We start from the raw sequence: 21,549 nt of genomic DNA, 5'->3' as shown, positions 1-21,549 counted from the left end.
ATAGCATAACCTAACACAACACAACCTCTCTCCTGGCTGACACAGCAGCCATAACAGTATTCTCTCCTAGCTGACACAGCAGCCGTAGCAGTAGACACGCTATAGTCTCTCCTCTTGTGGCTGACCCAATGGACAGCCATGATGCAGCAGTAATGCTGCCACCTTTCAGGTGGAGTTCACATATCCCTACAGCACAAAGTAGCTTGTGACCAAGCAAGTACCTTGTGATGTGCATGTGCAGTGGTATAAATGACCTCAGCTGATATACAGTCATTATTCACAAGACGTGAGGCAAGAGAGCCTGAACACGCCATCTTGGCTAATTTGCTCTCTCCCCACAGGGTGATAATTATTTGTCAATGTTGGCTCATCAACTGCAACAAACACACCACTTTGGTTGTTGCTGTTCAGTTGCTAAGTCATGCCTGACTCTTTGCGATCCCATGTATGGCACGCCAGGCTTCCCTGCCCTTCAGTATCCCTTGGATTTGCCCAAACTCATGCTTATTGAGTCAGTGATGTCACTCAACCATCTCATCCTGTTGCCCACTTCTTCTCTTGCCCTCAATCTTTCCCAGAATCGGGATCTTTTCTGATGAGCCCGTTCTTTGCGTTAGGTGGCCAAAATATTGGAGTTTCATCTTCAGCATCAGTCCTTCCAATGAATATTCAGGGCTGATTTCCTGTAGGATTGAGTGGTTGGATCTCCTTGCTGTCCAAGGGACTGTTACAAGTCTTCTCCAGCAACACAGTTTGATAGCATAAATTTTTTGGTGCTCAGTCTTCTTTATGGTCTACCTCTCACATCCATACATGACTACTGGAAAAACCCGCAGCTTTTTTTTTTTTTTAATAAATTTATTTATTTTAGTTGGGGGCTAATTACTTTACAATATTGTAATAGTTTTTGCCATACATTGACATGAATCAGCCCTGGGTTTACATGTGTTCCCCTTCCTGGACCCCCCACCCACCTCCCTCCCCATCCCATCCCTCTGGGTCATCCCATTGCCCAGGCCCTGAGCTCTTGTCTCATGCATTGAACATGGAATGATGTTGTTTCACATATGATAATATACATGTTTCTTCAAGTCCTCTATTACACCTTTAACTTTCATTTTCATAACCCACTATTAACTTGCAAAAAAAAAAAACCCTATTTTTGAAGCAAACTGCATACATATCTTATACCTTTTGTGTTTTCTTTTTTTACTGTTTTTTTCCTTTTACTTTTTTTACTGTTTCTTTTTTTTACTGTTTTACTGTTTTTTTTCTTTTTACACTGTTTCCTTTTTTTCTTTTTTCTTTTTTTATATTGTAAGTTTTATAAGAGTCTAACCTCTACTCTAGATTTTTAATCTTTGTTTTACATATTTGATATCAAACCCGCAGCTTTGACCAGATGGACCTTTGCCGGCAAAGTGACGTCTCTGCTTCTTAATACACCACTCTGGTGGGGGTGTTCATAATGGGGTAGGCATTGCATGTGTAGGGCAGGAAATCTGTGAATCTTCTCAATTATGCTGAGGATGTAAAACTACTCTAAACTATATTTTAAAGATAGATAGATAAATAGATTCAATTATGTTAACTATTTTTTCTATTTTAGTCTAGAATCAGCTTATATTTTTCTAGAAAAAATAAATCCTGGCTAAATTTCCAAATTTATTGCCACAAAGCTGCCCATAATATTCTATTTTAAAAATGCCATCTATGGTTATAGACTTCTTTTATATCTAATAAACATTTCTTTGTATCTTCTTTACTTTCTTGATAATTATTCCCTGAGGCATGTTCATTTTATTGGTTCTTCTTAAAACCAATTTATTCCTTCTTGATTTCTATCTTATTTTTCTCATTTAATAAATCTGTATTCTTTCCTTTATTCCTCTTTTTATTTATATAATATTTTTCTAAGTTTTTTTGATTGGTATTAATAATTGATTCAAATTTTACTTTTAAAACCTTGTGGATCACAACTAACTGTGGAAAATTCTTAAAGAGATGGGAATAACAGACCATTTTACCTGCCTCCTGAGAAACCTGTATGCAGGTCAAGAAGCAACAGTTAGAACCGGACATGGAACAATGGACTGGTTTCAACTTGGGAAAGGAGTACATCAGGCTGCATATTGTCACCTTGCTGATTTAACTTACATGCAGAGTACATCATGTGAAATGCTGGACTGGATGAAGCACAAGCTGGAATCAAGACTGCTGGGAGAAATAACAATAACCTCAGATATACAGATGACACCACCCTTATGGCAGAAAGTGAAGAAGAATTAAAGAGCCTCTTGATGAAAGTGAAAGTGGAGAGTGAAAAAGCTGGCTTAAAACTCAACATTCAAACAATGTAGATCATGGCATCAGGTCCTATCACTTCATGGCAAATGGGGAAACAATGGAAACAGTGACAGACTTTATTTTCTTGGGCTCCAAAATCACTGCAGATGGTGACTGAAGCCATGAAATTAAAAGATGATTGCTCCTTGGAAGAAAAACTATGACCAACCTACACAGCATATTAAAAAGCAGAGACATTACTTTGCCGACAAAGGTCTGTCCAGTCAAAGCTATGGTTTTTCCAATAGTTATGTATGGATGTGAGAGTTGGCCCATAAAGAAAGCTGAGCACCTAAGAATTGATGCTTTTGGACTGTGGTGTTGGAGAAGACTCTTGAAAGGTCCTTGGACTGCAAAGAGATCAGACCAGTTAATCCTAAAGGAAATTAGTCCTGAATATTTATTGGAAGGACTGATGCTAAAGCTGAAGCTCCAATTTTGGCCACTTGATACAAAGAACTCACTCATTAGAAAAGACCCTAATGCTTGAAGGAAGGAGGAGAGGGGGATGACAAAGAATGAGATGGTTGGATGGCATCACCGACTCGATGGACATGAGTTTGAACAAGCTCCGGGAGTTGGTGATTGGACAGGGATGCCTGGTGTGCTGCAGTCCATGGGGTCGCAAGGGGTTGGATATGACTGAGCGACTGAAATGAACTGTCTAATGTAAGCATTTAAGGCTATGGATTTCTCCTTACATATATATATACATGCTCTCACACATTCACACCCACTAAAGTTTTTTTTATTCACATTTGGGTATTTAGTTCTCAAGATATATATTTTCAGTAGAACGAGGATACATCTCTGTGTCTATCTGTATCCATTTCTCTACATTAGATGAGGCTTGTTAACTGTGGAATTCTATTGATACACAGTTTTTTCCCTTCTTGAACTATCAAGTACTAAAAAAGTACACTAAAATCTTCTATCATAATTATGGACTTATCTACCAATTTTTCTTCATTTGTATCAAAGTCATTTTATTAGGTGTATACATGTGAAATTTATTATATATTTTTAGAAATTTCATTATTACTTGAACTTTAAACTTAATTGTACCTCTTTTCTTATAGCAAGTGTGCATGCACATGAGTATGTGTGTGTATATGTGTGTGTTTTCCTGTTGTAAACATAGCCATTTAATTTTATCTTGTTCCTGTTGATCAAATACATCTTTTCCTTTTTTTTTTTTTTGCCTCTTGTGTACTTACACCTTATTTCCATCCAAATAACGTATAGCTGGATTTTTAAATATACATATAGATAGATAGATAGATAGATATAGACATAGATAGATAGATGTGTGGTGGCTAAGTTGCTTCAGTTGTGTCTGACTCTTTGTGACCTCATTGACGTAGCCTTCCAGGCTCCTCTGTTCATGGGATTTTCCAGGCAAGAATACTGGAGTGAGTTGCCATTTCTTATTATAACAGATCTTCCAGACCGAGGGGCTGAACCCAAGTCTGTCTCTTTCTTTGGCAGGCAGGTTCTTTACCACTAGTGCCACCTGAAAAGCCTCTGATAGATAGTAGATAGATAGTCAGATAGTTGGGGAATCTCTATCTTTTAAACTAACTGCCTAATCTTCTCTCTTCTCTTGTCTCTTATAATGCTTGGTTTTATTCTTACTCTTTAATTTTGCCCTCTTCATTTCTTTCTCCTTTGATTGCACTTCCCTTGTTTCTTTAGGTTTCTCATATTTTCTTTATTCTTTCCCTACTAGCTTCTCATCTGGAGAAGGCAATGGCACCCCACTCCAGGACTCTTGCCTGGAAAATCCCATGGATGGCAGAGCCTGGTAGGCTGCAGTCCATGGGGTTGCTGAGAGTCGGACATGATTGAGCAACTTCACTTTCACTTTTCACTTTCAGGTATTGGAGAAGGAAATGGCAACCCACTCCAGTGTTCTTGCTTGGAGAATCCCAGGGACGGAGGAGCCTGGTGGGCTGCCGTCTATGGGGTCACACAGAGTCGGCCACGACTGAAGCGACTTAGCAGCAGCAGCAGCTTCTCATCTGTCTGGAAGTTAAAAAAATATTCTTATGCTTCTGATAGTTATTCTTACATTTTTTATCCCTTTAAAATGAACATTTATTGCTCTTTTCTAATTACAGAAATAAAGCATATTCACAAAAAGGGAAAATGGAAAGCACTTGGTAGGTACAAAATAATTAATGAAATTATTTAAGGAATAAAAATTAAAATTACCCATAATTTTGTAATTCAGAGGTAACCTCTTTACCATTTTTTTCTGAACGTTTTGTATGGATGTGGATACACTGGTTGTATATAATGCACATGCATACCACGTGCATACACACAGATATTTTAAACAACATTTTGGACCTTACATACAATAATCTACATACAATGATCTTTTTTTTCCCCCATCTTAGCAATGTATCACAGATAGTTTTGATTCTCACATTTTTAACACGTATATCTTACTCAAAGCTGGTAACTCTATGCTCTGCCAGAGCAACTTACATCCAATTAAGTGGTTTACCTCCAAGTACCATCCATACAGTGCTTGATGATTTTCAGCATTTTAATCTCACTTTGTTTTTACCCCTACCCTCAAGTTCACTGTTAATATTACATATGTTCAAAATTGTTTATATTTACCTGAATTTTTAACTGTATTTCTTCTCAGACCCTGTTTCTACATTTTTACTCTGATAGTTTCATTATGGCAGTTTACCTCTTCATGGTAACAATAATTCTTGAGTCCTTCTTTTCCTGAAAATGTCCTGATTTTGCCCCTCATGTAAAGAAGGCTTAGCAGGTACAGAATTCTAGGTTGGCAATTATTTTCTCTCAAACTTTAATGTTACTCTTATCATTTTCTGCTTCTGACTGTTGCCTCTAAAAGGCCTGCAGTCAGTCTAATCGTCATGCTTTTGTAACAAACAGTCTTTTGCTCTTTCAGTGTTTCCAGCATCCCCTTAGCTTCCTGCCTTCTTGCAGGTTTTAGTAAAATTGTCTAGGTGCCCATTCTTGTTATTTATCTTTTCTCAGACTTCTTCTATCTCCTGAAACTGAGGATTTATGCTGTTCATCAATATTATTAAATTCTCGGCCATTCTTTTGGAACATAGCTTCTGGAGAAAAAAATTTGTATCATATTTCACTGGAAAACTGCATCCTCTACAAGCACACAGCTCTGAGCTGGCTACCTGAGGTCTGGGACTACATCTGAGATCTTTGGAAGCTCTTTATAAGCTGGCAGGCAGGGGATAGATGTATAAATTATGTGTTGTCTGGGAGCGATTTCACTGCTGTTGATTTGATTTCCTGTGCCCTCTAAATAAACACATTTTATGTCCACTTACAATTCATCTCAACCTTCCTTTACTTTATATACATTTGTCCTGGTTTGACTTTCCCTTTAACTGGATCTAACATCTTCCTGGTTCCCTCAGTTTTATGAGTAAAATTAATTCTTTAGCATGTGTCCATTTTTACATATCTGTATATGGGTCACAATTTTACCTTTACACTGAAAACTCATCTCCTAACACTTCTCCCATGTTCTATTATTTCCTTCTACAATACCAGCCACTGCGTGTGGGAGCACCTTCGCATGAGAGGAACTCATATGCCCTGTCTCAGGGTTAATAAGTGTGGGGTCACTCCTAGGTGGGGTTCATGCATCCACATATATTGCTTTCTGCCAGACCTCAGACATACTGTGCTGTTATTTTGATGACTCTTCCTATTTTTGACTTATTTGAAAAATAGGAATAATAACAGTACCCTTCTCAGAAATGTTGTAAACACATGTAAAATATTTGCAGGACCTGGTACAGAGAAGCACCTGAGAAGCGTGAGATATTCCCACAACTGTTCACTATTCTTTCATATTTCCCAACCATGAAAATATGATTTCATATTTTACTGGCTATGATTCAACCCAGGAAATTGCTTCTACTCCTTCAACTGTCTCATCTGACACTCAATACTTCTACCAAGATTTCAATTTTTAAAAAAATTGCATTGGTGTATCATTGATTTATAACGTGCACAGCACACTGATTCAGTTATACACATATATATGTATAACTATATGGCGGTATATGTGTGTATATATATACTGGCTTCCTGGGTGGCTCAGTGATAAAGAATCCACTTGCAAATATAACAGATACAGGAGATGCAGGTTCAATCCCTGGATCAGGAAGATCTCCTGGAGGAGGAAATGGATCCAGTATTCTTGCCTGGAAGATTCCATAGACAGAGGAGCCTGGAGGGCTATAGTCCATCGGGTCACAAAGAGTTGGACATGACTGAGCACGTGCACATACACACATACGCATACTCTTTTTTAAGATTCCTTTCCCTTATAGGTTATTACAAAACATTGAGTGTACTTCCCTGCATACAGTAGGTCCTTGTTTATCTAGCTTATATACAGTAGTGTATATGTTAATCCCAAACTCCTAATTTATCCCTCCTCCACCTTTCTCCTTTGATAACTGCAAGTTTTTTATGTCCCTGAGTTTATTTCTGTTTTGTAGATAAATTGAGTTTTTTATTTTGACATCTATAATTTTCATCTCTATTAATTTTAGGTGATTTTTTTTCAAAGCAGCTATTCAAAGAGTGTTTTGCTTTTTTCTTGCATTTTCAATTCTTGTGCTTAATTATTTAAACATTATTTATTAGTTTCTATTATCTAAAGTTTAGATCCAGATCTGCAGTTTGTTGTATCTGCTGATATTTTCTCCAAGAGAGCTGCTGTTTCTTTATATGTTTTTTTTGTAAGCTTAATTTTCAACTCATCTACTTGTGCATGTTTGTTTGCCTTTGAGTTCCATTGCTATCTATATGCCTTCAACCCTGACAGTCTTTGCAACATTTGCTGTAAAATCTAATGAAGGCCTATGCAAAGAGCTTAGGAGACAAATGCAGCCACAGTGTTGGTGGAAGCAAAGGACAAGGTGGGGGAACAGCAGAGCCCTGTGGCTGTCCCTTCACAGCTTTCCAGCCCCCACTCCAGGACACCAACCACTGTAGTTTGTGCTATTTGTCAGGTGGCAGAAAACTCAAGGCTCAAACACCGATGCACCACCATGGAGCTTGGACAGCACATATCTTGGGTTCCAGATGCCAGAGACTTGAATGACTCTTCAGTCTCCAAGACCCTGATTGTGACATGGAACTTTGCCTCGCATAGCCAGAAACAGGTAAGCTTCCTGTTCACCTTCCTGCACTGAGAAGGAGATACTCCTCTGGCCCCTTCTCAGAGAGGGCAGTGCTTCAAAGGCAGTACCTGCTCAGTCTGGGCCCACCTCGTCTAGGTGAGAGGGCGGAGCCCAGGTCTCACCCTTGCCTCCCTAGTTTTTGTGTAGTATTAGTTGCTCAGTCGTATCCCACTCTTTGCGACCCTAGGGACTGTAGCCCACCAGGCCCCTCTGTCCTTGGGATTCTCCAGGCAAGAATACTGGAGTGGGTTGCAATTTCCTTCTCCAGGGATATTCCCGACTTGGGTATCAAACACGGGTTTTCTGCATCACAGGCAGATTCTTTATCATTTGAGCTGTAAGGAAGCTCCCTACAGGGAAGCTGCTTCCCTAGGAGAGCTTTTTTTGTGACCTGGGACCAGGACTGTTCCCTGAGCTCCCAGGGCTACATGTGGGGAAAGCACCGGCCTCTGCCCTCTCGGGCTGCTCAGAGCCCCTGCAGTTCCTCTAACACAGGTGAGGCAGCCTACTTTATGAATGTGAATGAGGCCATGAAGTAAACATGAATTCTCCATTTCTAAGCTGTGTAACCTGTGACACCCTTTCTTTCCAGGGCCATGAAACCAAGGGGACAAGAGAAAGCTAGCCACCTCTGCCAGGGAAGGGAGAGCTTCTGCCACTGGGGCCCTTGGTTACTGTGCACACAAGGACTGTGTATCAGGTGTGGAAATTCTCACAGGAGTAAAAGTGACCAGAAAAAACAGAGGGAGAGGTGCTGACTGTGCACTCTGCCCACCTGGGCTCGTGGCCTCTGAGCAAGCATGTAGGCCACCATGAGAACCTCCCACCTAACTGGGTCCACCAAGTCCATGCCTGAAGTTCCCCAGTAATTGGCTGGAAAGCGACCAGACTAATTTTTTAAGGGAGTTTTTCCTTTAGGTGAAGAATGTAAAGAAATTCATCAACAATAATCTGAATAAACATGAAATCTAAATAAAAAAGCATATGTTTTTGAAAAATACCACTTCCTATGACAGTATAAATAAAATCTAAAAATGATAACACAGAAACATTGTTTTTATCTTCAAGAAGTTAATCTAAAGCTGTTCTGCTTTAAGTTATACTAAATATTTCCACCAAAAAACTGAAGCAAGAAGGTTAATAATGAAAAATAAAAACTTGGTTTAGATTAAGTGGAACATATCATCAGGGACCTAATTTGCTTAAAAGTAAACCAGGCTGGTATAATGTATTTGGATAGAAATTTCATCAAATGGAATAAGAGGATTTAAGAACCTTATAAAGCCCATGTTTCATCTGGAAAAATATATATGATTAAAATAAATACAGTCACAAATATGTTTATTATCATTTTCAAAAACACAAAAATTAGAGCTCAGACTTCAGTTATGGATAGAATAGACACTTACTTATTTGCATGGACTGAACTGCGCCCTCCCTAAATTCATATGTTGATGGAGTCCTAACCCCCAGTATGACTATATTTGGAAATAGGACCTTTAAGGAGGTAATTAAGGCTAAGTGAGTCATAAGGATGGGGTCCTAATCCAATAGGAGTGGTAGCCTTATAAGAATAGGCTTAATTAATATTCATCTTTTCTCTCTTCTCTTCCATACAAGGACACAATGAGAAGCCAGGAAGGGAGGTTTTGCCAGGAAAAAAAATGGCTGGCTATTGATCTTGGATTTCTAGCCTCCAGAACAGGGAAAAATAAAAGTCTCCATTTTTATGTATTCATTACAGTCACTTAAGAGTTTCGTGGAACAACAACAGTTCCACAAAACATATATATTTATCTATGTATAGATAAATAAGAAATAAAATGCAATGGTCTGGGTATTCTGCCCCAAATAAATACCTACTTTAGGGGAAAAAATGCCCAGAGTATGATATTTTGTTATTAGTGTTTTGCAGCACTATTACTTCCATTAACTATGCCTAAAACTCTTCACATAATATATAAACAAACATAAGGCCACTGTGAAAGTACAGAGAAGAAAGCAGAAGGACTGACACTAGGACCCTGGGGTTTCCATTTGTCTCATATTCCAAACTGAGTCCTGGAGAAGCATCAAAAGTGTAGACAAAAACAATGAAAACATCTTGAGAAAAGCCAAGTGACCAGGAAAGGGCAACCAGAGAGACAGAAAACAAAATAAGTAAAAGTCCCACCTCAGCTAAACACCAGAGGAAAAACTCATGTTCTACCACCAACCCGATCAGCAGAGACCCGATCAACTGTGGACTGTAGGCTGCCAACCAAATTACATATTCCAAGAAAATGTCATTAAAACAAGCAAGATTTACAATATTATTTCCAGATAAACTAGACTTTAGCGAAAGAAAATTACAAAGGGCAGATAATAAATTTACATACTTATAAAAATTCCAGCTACCAAGAAGACACAGCAATCATACATTCTTTCCCAAACAAACAAGCTGAAAAATATATGAACCGAAACCAGAAAGAAGTTAAAAAAAAAAAAAAGAGAGACAAATCCACATTCTCCAACACTCCTCCTCAATACTTGATGAGAGACAACTAGGAAAGTCATAGAACACACACCATCAACAAATAGGACCTAACTGACAGAAAACACTTTCCCCAACACAGCAAAAACAATGTTTTCAAGTCCGCATGGAACATATGCTAGACAGATTACAACTTGTGCCATAACATTCTCAACAAATTTAAAAGAATTTAAACATTACAGAATGTGTGATTTATGTCTGAAATGGAATCAAATTAAAAACAAGTAAAAAGAAGGAGGTAAGAGGAGAATTTCTAAACACTTGGAATATAAGCACCATTTTTTAAAATAATCTAAGAGTCAAAAACAAACTCTACAGAGAACTCAAAGGATAAACTGAACTGAAGAAAAGAAAAATACAACATACCAAAATTTGTGAAGTGCAGGTAAAGAACAGAGAGGGAGATTTGTTGTTGTTCAGTCACTAAGCCATTTATGATTCTTTGTGGCCTCATGAACTGCAGTATGCTAGGCATGCCTGTCCTTCACTATCTTCCACAGTTTGCTGAGACTCAAGTCCATTGAGTCAGTGATGCCACCCAACCATCTCATCCTCTGTTGCCCTCTTCTCCTTTTGCCCTCAATCTTTCCCAGCATCAGGGCCTTTTCCAATGAGTTGGCTCTTCCCATCAGGTGGCCAAAGTACTGGAGCTTCAGCTTTAGCATCAGACCTTCCAATGAATAGTCAGGGTTGATTTCCTTTAGGATTGACTGGTTTGATCTTCTTGCTGTCCAAGGGACTATCAAGAGTCTTCTCCAACACCACAGTTCAAAAGCATCAATTCTTTGGCACTCAGCCTTCTTTATGGTCCAACTCTCACATCCGTACATGACTATTGGAAAAACCATAGCTTTGACTATACTGCCCTTTGTTGGCAAAATGCTGTCTCTGCTTTTTAATATGGTGTCTAGGTTTGTCATAGCTTTTCTTCCAGAGAGCAAATGTCTTTTAATTTTGTGGCTGCAGTCTGCAGTGATTTTGGAGTCCAAGAAAATAAAATCTTTCACTATTCCCACTTTCCCCTCCATCTATTGGCCATTGAGTGATGGGACCGTATGCCATGATCTTCGTTTTTTGAATGTTGAGTTTTAAGCCAGCTTTTTCACTCTCCTCTTTCACCTTCATCAAGAGGCTCGTTAGTTCCTCTTCACTTTCTGCCTTTATTATAGTATCATCTGCATATCTGAGGTTACTGATATTTCTCCTGGCAATCTTGATTCCAGTTTGTGCTTCATCCAGCCTGGCATTTCATATGATGAACTCTACATATAAGTTAAATAAGCAGGGTGACAAAATACAATCTTGACGTACTCCTTTCCCAGTTTTGAACCAGTCGGCTGTTACATGTCTGGTTCTAACTGCTGCTTCTTGACCTGCATACAGATTTCTCAGGAGGCAGATAAGGTGGTCTGTTATTCCCACCTCTTTAAGAATTTTCCACAGTTTGTTATGATCCACACAGTCAAAGGTTTTTAGCGTAGTCAATGAAGCAGAAGTAGATTTATTTTTTTTTAATTTTCTTAGAGCTTTTCCTATGATCCAGCAGATGTTGGCATTTTGATCTCTGGTTCCTCTACCTTTTCTAAATCCAACTTGTACACTTGGAGGTTCTCAGTTCATGTATTGTTGAAGTCTAGCTTGAAGGATTTTGAGCATTACCTTGCTAGCATGTGAAATGAGTACAATTCTGAAATAGTTTTAACATTCTTTGGCATTGCCCTTCTTGGGATCAGAATGAAAACTGACCTTTTCCAGTGCTGTGGCCACTGCTGAGTTTTCCAAATTTGCTGGCATATTGAATGAAGCACTTTAATAGCATCATCTTTTAGGGTTAGAAATAGTTCAGCTAGAATTCCATCAACCTTCACTAGCTTTGTTCATAGTAATACTTCCTAGGGCCCACTTGACTTCACATTCCAGGATGTCTGGCTCTAGGTGAGTGACCACACCCTCATGGTTATCTGAGTCATTAAGACCTTTTAGCATAGTTCTTCTGAGTATTCTTGCCACCTCTTCTTAATATCTTCTGCTTCTGTTACATCCTTGCTATTTCTGTACTTTAGAGTGCCCATCTTTGCATGAAATGTTCCCTTGGTATCTCTGATTTTCTTGAAGAGATCTCTAGTCTTTCCCATTCTATTATTTTCCTCTATTTCTCTGCATGGTTCACATAAGAAGGCTTTCTTATCTCTCCTTGCTATTCTCTGGAACTCTGCATTTAGTTGGGTCTATCTTTCCCTTTATCCTTTGCCTTTCATTTCTCTTCTTTTCTCAGCTATTTGTAAGGCCTCCTCAGACAACCACTTTGCCTTCTTGCATTTCTTTTCCTTGGGCATGGTTTTAGTCATCACCTTCTGTACAATGATATGAACCTCCATCCATAGTTCTTCAGGCACTCCATCTCCCAGATTTAGTCACTTGAATCTATTTGTCATCTCCACTGTATAATCATAAGGGGTTTGATTTAGGTCATAAATGAATTGCCTAGTGGTTTTCCCTCTTTCTTCAATTTGAGCCTGTATTTTGCAGTAAGGAGTTGATGACCTGAGCCACAGTAAGCTCTAGGTCTTTTCTTTGCTGACAGTATAGAGCTTCTCCATCTTTAGCTGCAAAGAACACAATCAATCTGATTTTGGTATTGACCAGAGAGGGGGATGTATAGAAGTAAATGCTTACACTAGAAGAAATCTCAAGTCTGTAACTCCATGGTCACTCCTCAAGTAACAAGAATGAAGAAGCAAAAAAATAAACCTATAAAAGTAGAGAGAATGAAATAATAAATATAGGAAGAAAAATCAATGAAAGTAAGAAAATAAAAACAATAGGGAAAATCATTGAAACAAAAATCTACTTCTTTGAAAATATCAATTAAATTGACAAGCCAATATCAGGAATGAATTTGAGTATATTACTACAACCCCTATACACATCAAAAAAATGACAAAGGAATGTTGCAAACAACTCTTCACATATGCATTTCACATTTTAGATGAAATAAGCCAATTCCTTGGAAAAGCACAACCTACTAAAACTTAAATGAGAGAAAATAAACTGAACAGTCACAAAATTACTAAACAAATTGAATTAATAATTTAAAAATTCCTGAAAAGAATTCACTAGGTCCTGATAATTTCACTGGAAAATTCTACTGAACAATTAAGAAGGGTTAAGACCAGTTCTATAACTCTAACAGAAAGTAGAGGATGAGAGAATATCTATCCACTCATTTTAAGAAGCTAATATTGTTCTGAAACAAAACTACAAAGATGATACTGTAAAATAATAAGAAAATAGCTAGAAATGTATGACCACATTCCCTCATAAACAGACATAAAAATCCTTAACAAGAAATAAGCAAATACAATTCAACAGCATATATAAAGAATTATATACATAACCAAGTGGGGTTTATTCCAGGATTGCAAGGCTGGTTGAGCATCTCAAAACTGATCACTGAATCAACCATGTATGTGTCAGTCACTCAGTCGTGTCTCACTCTGCAACACCATGGACTGTAGCCTGCCAGGCTAAACAATGAAAAGCACATGCTTATATCAACTAATGAAAAAAAAAAGTGGGGGGAGACTGATAATATTTAACATTCATGCAGAATGAAAACTGTTAGAAAACTGGAATTAGAGAGAGACTTCCTCAGCCTGATAAAGAATATCTACCCAAAAACAGAAAAACAAAACTAGTATAATGGTAAAAAGACTGAGTGCCTTCCCTCTAAGATCTTGAGCTAGGCAGAGATATCTGCTTTCAACAGTCTTATTCAAAATAATACTGGAGTCCTCAACAGGAGAGCAGAGGAAATAAAGGCATACAGACTAGAAAGAAACAAAACTGTCTTATTTGCAGTTAACATGAAGATAGAAATCATTTACATGTCTATGTGGACAGCCCCAAGAAATCTCTAACAGCAACAACAAAATCCCGTAAGTGCAAAAACTAATACATGAGTGGAGCAAAGTCAGAAGATACAAGATCAACATTAAAAAAGAATTGTGATGGAGGGTTCGAGATGGTGGCACAGGATGATCCTGAACTCATCTCCTTCCACAGACACAGCAAATCCACAACTACGTATGGGATAATCTCCTCATAAAGGGACCTAAAACCTGGATGAACAGCTCCTCTACAACAAAGGGTAAAAGGATAGCATTGAGATAGTGAGGACAGGCACAGAGATGTCTCACCAAGAAAGGAAGAAATCACATCCTGGCTGCAGTGATCCACAATTGAGAAGGATCACAAAGGTCCTGATCTTTTCTCTGAGCAGTAAGGGACTCAAGTTCCATATCATGTACCTTGACCCCTAGATCCTGCACAGGAGAGATGAGTCCCCCAAACACCTGATTTTAAAAACCATAAGAGAGTGCTCACTTTGGCAGCACATATACTAAAACTGGAACAATACAGAGAAGATTAGCAGGGTCCCTGAACAAGGATGATGCACAAATTTGTGAAGCATTCCTTATTTTTTGGCTTATTTACAAAACAGAAACATACTCGCAGACATGGAGAACAATTTTATGGTTACCAAACAGGGAGGGAAGGGATAAATTAGGATTTGGGGATTTACATACTACTATATATAAAATAAACACAAGAAACTACTGTATAGCAAAGGGAACTATACTCAGTATCTTATACCTTATTTTCCCCTCATACCTTAGGGGAAAATAATCTGAAAAAGAATATATATATATATCTATATCTGAATCACTTTGCTATACACCTGAAATCAACACAACACTATAAATCAACTACAGTTCGACTTTTTAAGAAGCGGAAAGGGAATGCATCTAGGAAAACCACAGAAGTGAGAGAATAGAAGACTTGCTCTTAAAGAGCCCACATGCAGACTCACCCAACTCCAAAACCAGCATGAAAACACCAGATTAAAAAGCATATGTACTGCAGGTCAAGGGAAACCACTTACCAAGCTTGAAGCATCACCAGAGAGGCAGGAACCAGTCCAGATGCTCCCAGGGGACTAGGAGACATTGGCAGGAACCATTTTTGCCATTTCAGAGTACTGTGCTAATTGGCAGGCACCATTTTGAAATTCTCCAAGTTTATAGCACCAGTGACTGTGTCCCGCTCAGAGTTCCATCCACTCCTGCACATCAGTCAAGTGACAGCCTCGCCTCCCAGTGATGCAGCCCTTGCACGAAGGTCCCAAAGCCAGTCTGGAGGGTGTGCCTCATCCATCAGCACAGCATGGCACCCGTCGCTATGTCCCTCAGCCATCCGGGGGGTCAGCCCAGCTCACTAGCCTGCCACAGAAGCAGCTATGTCCCCACAAGAAAGTGGGGTGCATGCAGCCCACACAGAGGACACCTGAATGCCTGGCTCTAGTGGCCAGGCAGAAATGCACCTCTGAGCCCCACAGGACATTTCCTTAATAAGGTCATTCCTTCAAGACTGGGAAGGATAGCTGATTCACCTAATACACAGAAACAAACACAGAGAATTAAGAAAAATAAGGAGACAGAGGAGTATGTTCCAATGGGAAGAATAAGACAACATCTCAAAAATAACTAAATAAAGTGGAAATAAGCACTCTATCTGATAAAGAGTTAATAGTAATGGTTATATAGGTGATAACCAAACTCAGGAAACAAATGGATGGGCACAGTGAGAATGTCAACAGAGATAGAAAATATAAGAAAATACCAAATAGAAGTTACACCTAAACTGAAAGATACACTAGAGGAGGTCACCACAGCAGACTTGATGAGCTAGAAGAACAAATAAGCAAACTGGAAGATAAAACAATTGAACTCATCCAGACAGAACAGTAAAATGAAAAAGAACTTAAAAAGTGAAGATACCTAAAGGCAGCTTTGAGATAACATCAAGCAGAAGAACAATTTGCATTATAGAGGTCCCAGATGGAGAGGATAAAGAAAAAGGACCAGAAAAATTATTTGAAGAAATAGTGGCTGAAAACTTCCTCAATCTGTGAAAGGAAATAGACATCTAGGTCTAAGAAGTGCAGATGATTTCAAATAAGATGAATCTATAGACACACACACCAAGACATACTATAATTAAAATAATAAAAGTTAAGGATAAAGAGGAAATTTTAAAAGGAGAAAGAGAAAAACAAGGTAACACACAAGAGGTCTATCAGTAGATTTCTCAGCAGAAACTCTACGGACCAGAAGGGAGTGGCATGATATACTAACAGAGCTGAAAGTAAAAAAAAAAAAAATTCTAGCCATGATTCTCTGCCTAGAAAGTTTATCATTCAGAACTGAAGAAGAGATCACGATATTCCAAAACAATTAAAGCTAAAGGAGTTCATCATCACTAAACCAACCCAACAAGAAATATTAAAGGGACTTTTTAAGCTGAAAAGAGAAAAAGAAATGGCATAATTAATAATAAGAAAACATACAAAAGTAAAAATCTCATTGAAAAGGTTAACATATAATAAACACAGTGAACTAGTCACTTATAAAATAAGCAGGAAGGTCAAAAGACAAAAGCAGTAAAATTAACTAAAATTAAAATAATTACTTAAGGGATGCATAAAATAAAGAGATTTAAAGTGAGTCATTGAAAGTATAAAATATGGAGCTTTCTGTGTTTAGTCACTCAGTTGTGTCTGACTCTTTGTGACCCCATGCACTGTAGCCTACAGGTTCCTCGGTCCTTGAGATTTTTCAGGCAAGAATACTGGAGTGGGTTGCCATTTCCTCCTCCAGGAGATCTTCCTAGCCCAGGAATAAAACATGGGGGAGTATCAAAAAGATAAAGTTTTGGAATGTATTCAAATTTAAGATGCTATCAACTTAAAACAGGCTAATTGTATAGGATGTTACATGTGAACCTCACAGTATGGCAACAAATACATACCTATTGATACTTACTTTAAATGTAACTGGACTAAATTTATCAATGTGGATGAATCAGTGGATGAATGGACCAAAAAAAAAAACAAGACCAAAATACAGGCTGCCTACAAGAGACTCAGTTCAGAAGAAAGGACACACATAGACTAAAACTGAAGAGATGGAAAAAGATATCCCATGCAAAGGGAAAGGAAAAGAAAGCTGGAGTAGCTACACTCATATCAGACAAAACGGAATTTAAAACTAACAGTGAAACAAAACACAGAGAAGGGCATTATGTAATAATAGGGTTGCTACCGAGCAACCAATGGGTCATCTATGAAATCAAAAATTATCGAGAGAGAAATGAAACAGAAATATAACTTACTAAAATCTATGGGATACAGTAAAGGGACAACTCTACACATGGACATCACCAGATGGTCAATATCGAAATTAGATTGATTATATTCTTTGTAGCTGAAGGTGGAAAAGCTCTATAAAGTCAGCAAAAACAAGACCAGGAGCTGACTGTGGCTCAGATCATGAACTTGTTATTGCAAAATTCAGACTTATATTGAAGAAAGTAGGGAAAACCACTAGACCACTCAGGTATGACCTAAATCAAATCTCTTACAATTATACAGTGGAAGTGACAAATAGATTCAAGGGATTGGATCTGATAGAGTTCCTGAAGAACTATGGACAGAGGTTTGTAACACTGTACAGGAGGTGGTGATCAAAACCATCCCCAAGAAGAAGACATGCAAAAAGGCAAAATAGTTGTCTGAGAAGGCCTTACAAGCAGCTGAGAAAAGAAGAGAAGCAAAAAGCAAAGGAGAAAAGAAAAGATACATCCATCTAAATGCAGAGATCCAAACAATAGCAAAGAGATATAAGAAAGCCTTCCTAAGTGATCAATACAAAGAAATAGAGGAAAACAATAGAATGGGAAAGACTAGAGATGTCTTCAAGAAAATTAGAGATAGCAAGGGAAGATTTCATGCAAAGATGGGCACTATAAAGGACAGAAACAGCAAGGACATAACAGAAGCAGAAGATATTAAGAAGAGGTGGAAAGAATACAAACAACTATACAAAAAAGATCTTAATGACCCACATAACCATGATGATGTGATCACTCACCTAGAGCCAGACATCCTGTAACGACATCCTGGAGTGCAAAGTCAAGTGGGCCTTAGGAAGCATCAGTATGAACAAAGCTAGTGGAGGTGATGGAATTCCAGCTGAACTATTTCAAATCCTAAAAGATGATGCTGTGAAAGTGCTGTGCTCAATATGCCAGAAAATTTGGAAAACTCAGCAATGGCCACAGGACTGGGAAAGGTCAGTTTTCATTCCAAACCCAAAGAAAGGCAAAGCAAAAGAATGTTCAAACTATCACACAATTGCACTCATCTCATACACTAGCAAAGTAATGCTCAAAATTCTCCAAGCTAGGCTTCATCAGTACATGAACCAAGAATGTCCACATGTTGAAGCTGGATTTAGAAAAGGCAGAGGAACCAGAGATCAAATTGCCAACATCCGTTGGATCACAGGAAAAGCAAGACAATTCCAGAAAAACATCTACTTCTGCTTCACTGACTATGCTAAAGCCTTTGACTGTGTGGATCATAACAAACTGTGGAAAATTCTTCAAGAGATGGGAATACCAGACCACCTGACCTGCCTCTCGAGAAATCTGTATTCAGGTCAAGAAGCAACAGTTAGAACCGAACATGGACAACAGACTTATTCCAAATTGGGAAAGGAGTATGTCAAGGCTGTATATTGTCACCTTGCTTCTTTAACTCATATGCAGAGTACATCATGTGAAATGCCAGACTGGATGAAGCACAAGCTGGAATCAAGACAGCCAGGAGAAATATTAATAACCTCAGATATGCAGATGACACCACCTTTATGACAGAAAGCAAAGAGTAACTAAAGAGCCTCTTGTTGAAAGTGAAAGAAGAGAGCGAAAAAGCTGACTTAAAACTCAACATTCAAAAAACTAAGATCATGGCATCTAGTCCCATCACTTCAAGGCAAATAGATGGGGAAACAATGAGAGACTTTATTTTCCTGGGCTCCAAAATCACTGTAGATGGTGACTGCAGCCATGAAATTAAAAGATGTTTGCTCCTTGGAAGAAAAGCTATGACAACCCTAGACAGCATATTAAAAAGCAGAGACATTACTTTACAGACAAAGGTCCATATAGTCAAAGCTATGATTTTTCCAGTAGTCATGTATAGATGTGAGTTGGACCATAAAGAAAGCTGAGCACCTAAGAACTGATGCTTTTGAACTGTGGTGCTGGAGAAGACTCTTGAGAGTCCCTTGAACAACAAGGAGATCAAATCAATCCTAAAGGAAATCAGTCCTGAATATTCAATGGAAGGACAGATGCTGAGGTTTAAGCTCCAATACTTTGGCCACTGGATGTGAAGAAATGACTTATTGGAAAAGACCCTGATACTAGGAAAGATGGAATGCAGGAGGAGAGGGGAACAACAGAGGATGAGATAGTTGGATGGCATCACCGACTTGATGGACATGAGTTTGAGAAAGCTCTGGGAGTTGGTGATGGACAGAGAAGCCTGGCGTGCTGTAGTCCATGGGGTGGCAAAGAGTCAGACACGATTGAATGATGGAACTGAACTGAAAGCAACTTTAAAAGTTCACATCAATACAGGCTTGCCTCATAAAACAAGAAAAATTTCTCCAAAGTAATCTAACTTTACACGTAATGGGACTAGGAAAAGAAGAGCAAACAAAGTTCAGAATTAGTAGAAGGAAGGAAATAATAAAGCTTAGGGCAGATATAAAAGGAATAGAGAAAAAACTAGTAGAAAAGATCAATGAAATGAAGACCTGGTTCTTTGAAAAGATAAATAAAATTAACAAACCTTTAGCTAGAGTAACCAGAAAAAAAGAGAGAGGACTCAAATAAATAAATCAGAAATGAAACAGAAATGCTACAACTTCAGAAATATAAAGGATCATAAGAGATCCAACAAACAATTACGTGCCAACAAGTTGGATAATCTAGAAGAAAGGGATAAAGTCACAGAAACATATAACTTCCAACACTGAATCTTAACGAAATAGAAAATCTGAATAGACCAATCAATAGCAAAAAGACTAAAACAGTAATAAAAAAATACAATAAAAAACCCAGGACCAGATGATTCACTGGCTAATTGCACAAAGTATTTAAAGAAAATTTAATATCCATCTTTCTCAAACTCTTCAAAAACTGAAGAGAAGAGATACTTTCCACATATATTTTCCATAGGAAGCATTACTGTGATACCAAAACCATGTGAGGGCACGACAGAAAAAAATAAAGGCCAATATACTCAATAAACATGTATGTAAATATCCTCAATAAAATATTAGCAAATCTAATCCAACAATACATTAAAAAGATCATATATGATAACCAAGTGAGATTTATTCCAAGGATGAAAGAACAGTTCAAATCCATGTATCAATCAATGTGACACATCAAAATGAAGAATAAAAAGCATATGATCACCTCAATAGATGCAGAAAAAGAATCTGACACAATTCAACAACTATTGATGATAAAAATTCTCAACAAAGTGGCCACAGACATAATATATCCCAACTCAATAAAGTCCACATATGATAAACCCACAGCTAACATCATACTCAATAGTGAAAAGACAAAAGATTTTCCCCTAAGATCAGTAACAGGATAAGGGCATCCCTTCTTGCCACTTTTATTCAGCACAGTTTTAGATGTCCTAACCCAGAGCAATTAGGGAAAAAAAAGAAATGAAAGGCATTCAAATCAGAAAGAACAAAATAAAACTGTCACTACTCACAGATGACATGATACTATATGGATATAACTTAAGTTTCCATCATGAATAATCATGAATAACCAAAACAATCTTGACAAGAAAAAGAAAGCTGGAAGTACCATGCATCTTGATTTCAAACTACAGTACAAAGCTCTAGTAATCAAAACTGGCACATAAACACACAAGTCAATGTAACAGAATTGAGAGCCCCAAAATATACTCACATATATGTGGACAATTAATTTACAACAGAGGAGCAAACAACATATAATGGAGAAATGATAGTCTATTAGATAAATGGTAGAAAAACTTGACAGACACATGCAAAACAATGAAACTAGTCCACTATCTTACACCATCTGTGTGTGTGCTAAGTGGCTCCAGTTGTGTCTGACTCTTTGTGACCCTATGAACTGTAGCCTGCCAAGCTCATCTGACCATGGGATTCCCCAGGCAAGAATACTGGAGTAGGTTGCCATTTCCTTCTCCAGGGGATCTTCTCAACCCAGGAGGTAAACCTGCATCTCTTATGTCTCCTGCACTGGCAGGCAGGTTCTTTACCACTAGCAGCCACCAGTGGGTTACAGTCCATAGGGTCACAAACAAAGGACTATATCAAACTAAAAAGCTTCTGAAGAGCAAAGAAAATTACCATCTAAATAAAAAGGCAACCTCCTGAATGCAAATAGATATTTGTAAATTATATATTTGATATGGAGTTGATATAAAAAATACATAAAGAACTCACACAGAAGATGGCAGGGAAGTAAGACATG

The 21,549-nt window shown here is 38.1% G+C and overlaps 1 protein-coding gene, 1 long non-coding RNA gene and 1 other non-coding gene across 6 annotated transcripts in view; 1 reads left to right on the top strand and 2 right to left on the bottom strand.

Annotated features, from left to right (window-relative positions):
- LOC145528373 (neuronal acetylcholine receptor subunit alpha-7) overlaps positions 1-21,549 on the bottom strand; it is a 135,073-nt gene that overhangs the window by 30,864 nt on the left and 82,660 nt on the right. The gene's annotated exons all lie outside the window — the stretch shown is intronic.
- LOC145528375 (uncharacterized) lies at positions 11,590-17,206 on the bottom strand. Its single transcript, XR_014070353.1, has 4 exons — positions 16,974-17,206; positions 15,035-16,451; positions 12,766-12,840; positions 11,590-12,695 (listed from the first exon to the last, which is right to left on the bottom strand). It is a non-coding gene; the product is annotated as an uncharacterized LOC145528375 (long non-coding RNA).
- On the top strand, positions 14,468-14,574 carry LOC145530626 (U6 spliceosomal RNA). The gene has a single exon (XR_014071943.1). It is a non-coding gene; the product is annotated as a U6 spliceosomal RNA (small nuclear RNA).

Source organism: Giraffa tippelskirchi, chromosome 12, assembly GCF_054371585.1.
Source record: "Giraffa tippelskirchi isolate mGirTip1 chromosome 12, T2T-mGirTip1v1.2.pri, whole genome shotgun sequence".
In the NCBI taxonomy this organism is placed as follows: domain Eukaryota; kingdom Metazoa; phylum Chordata; class Mammalia; order Artiodactyla; family Giraffidae; genus Giraffa; species Giraffa tippelskirchi.
This window is presented reverse-complemented; position numbering and strand designations above follow the sequence as displayed.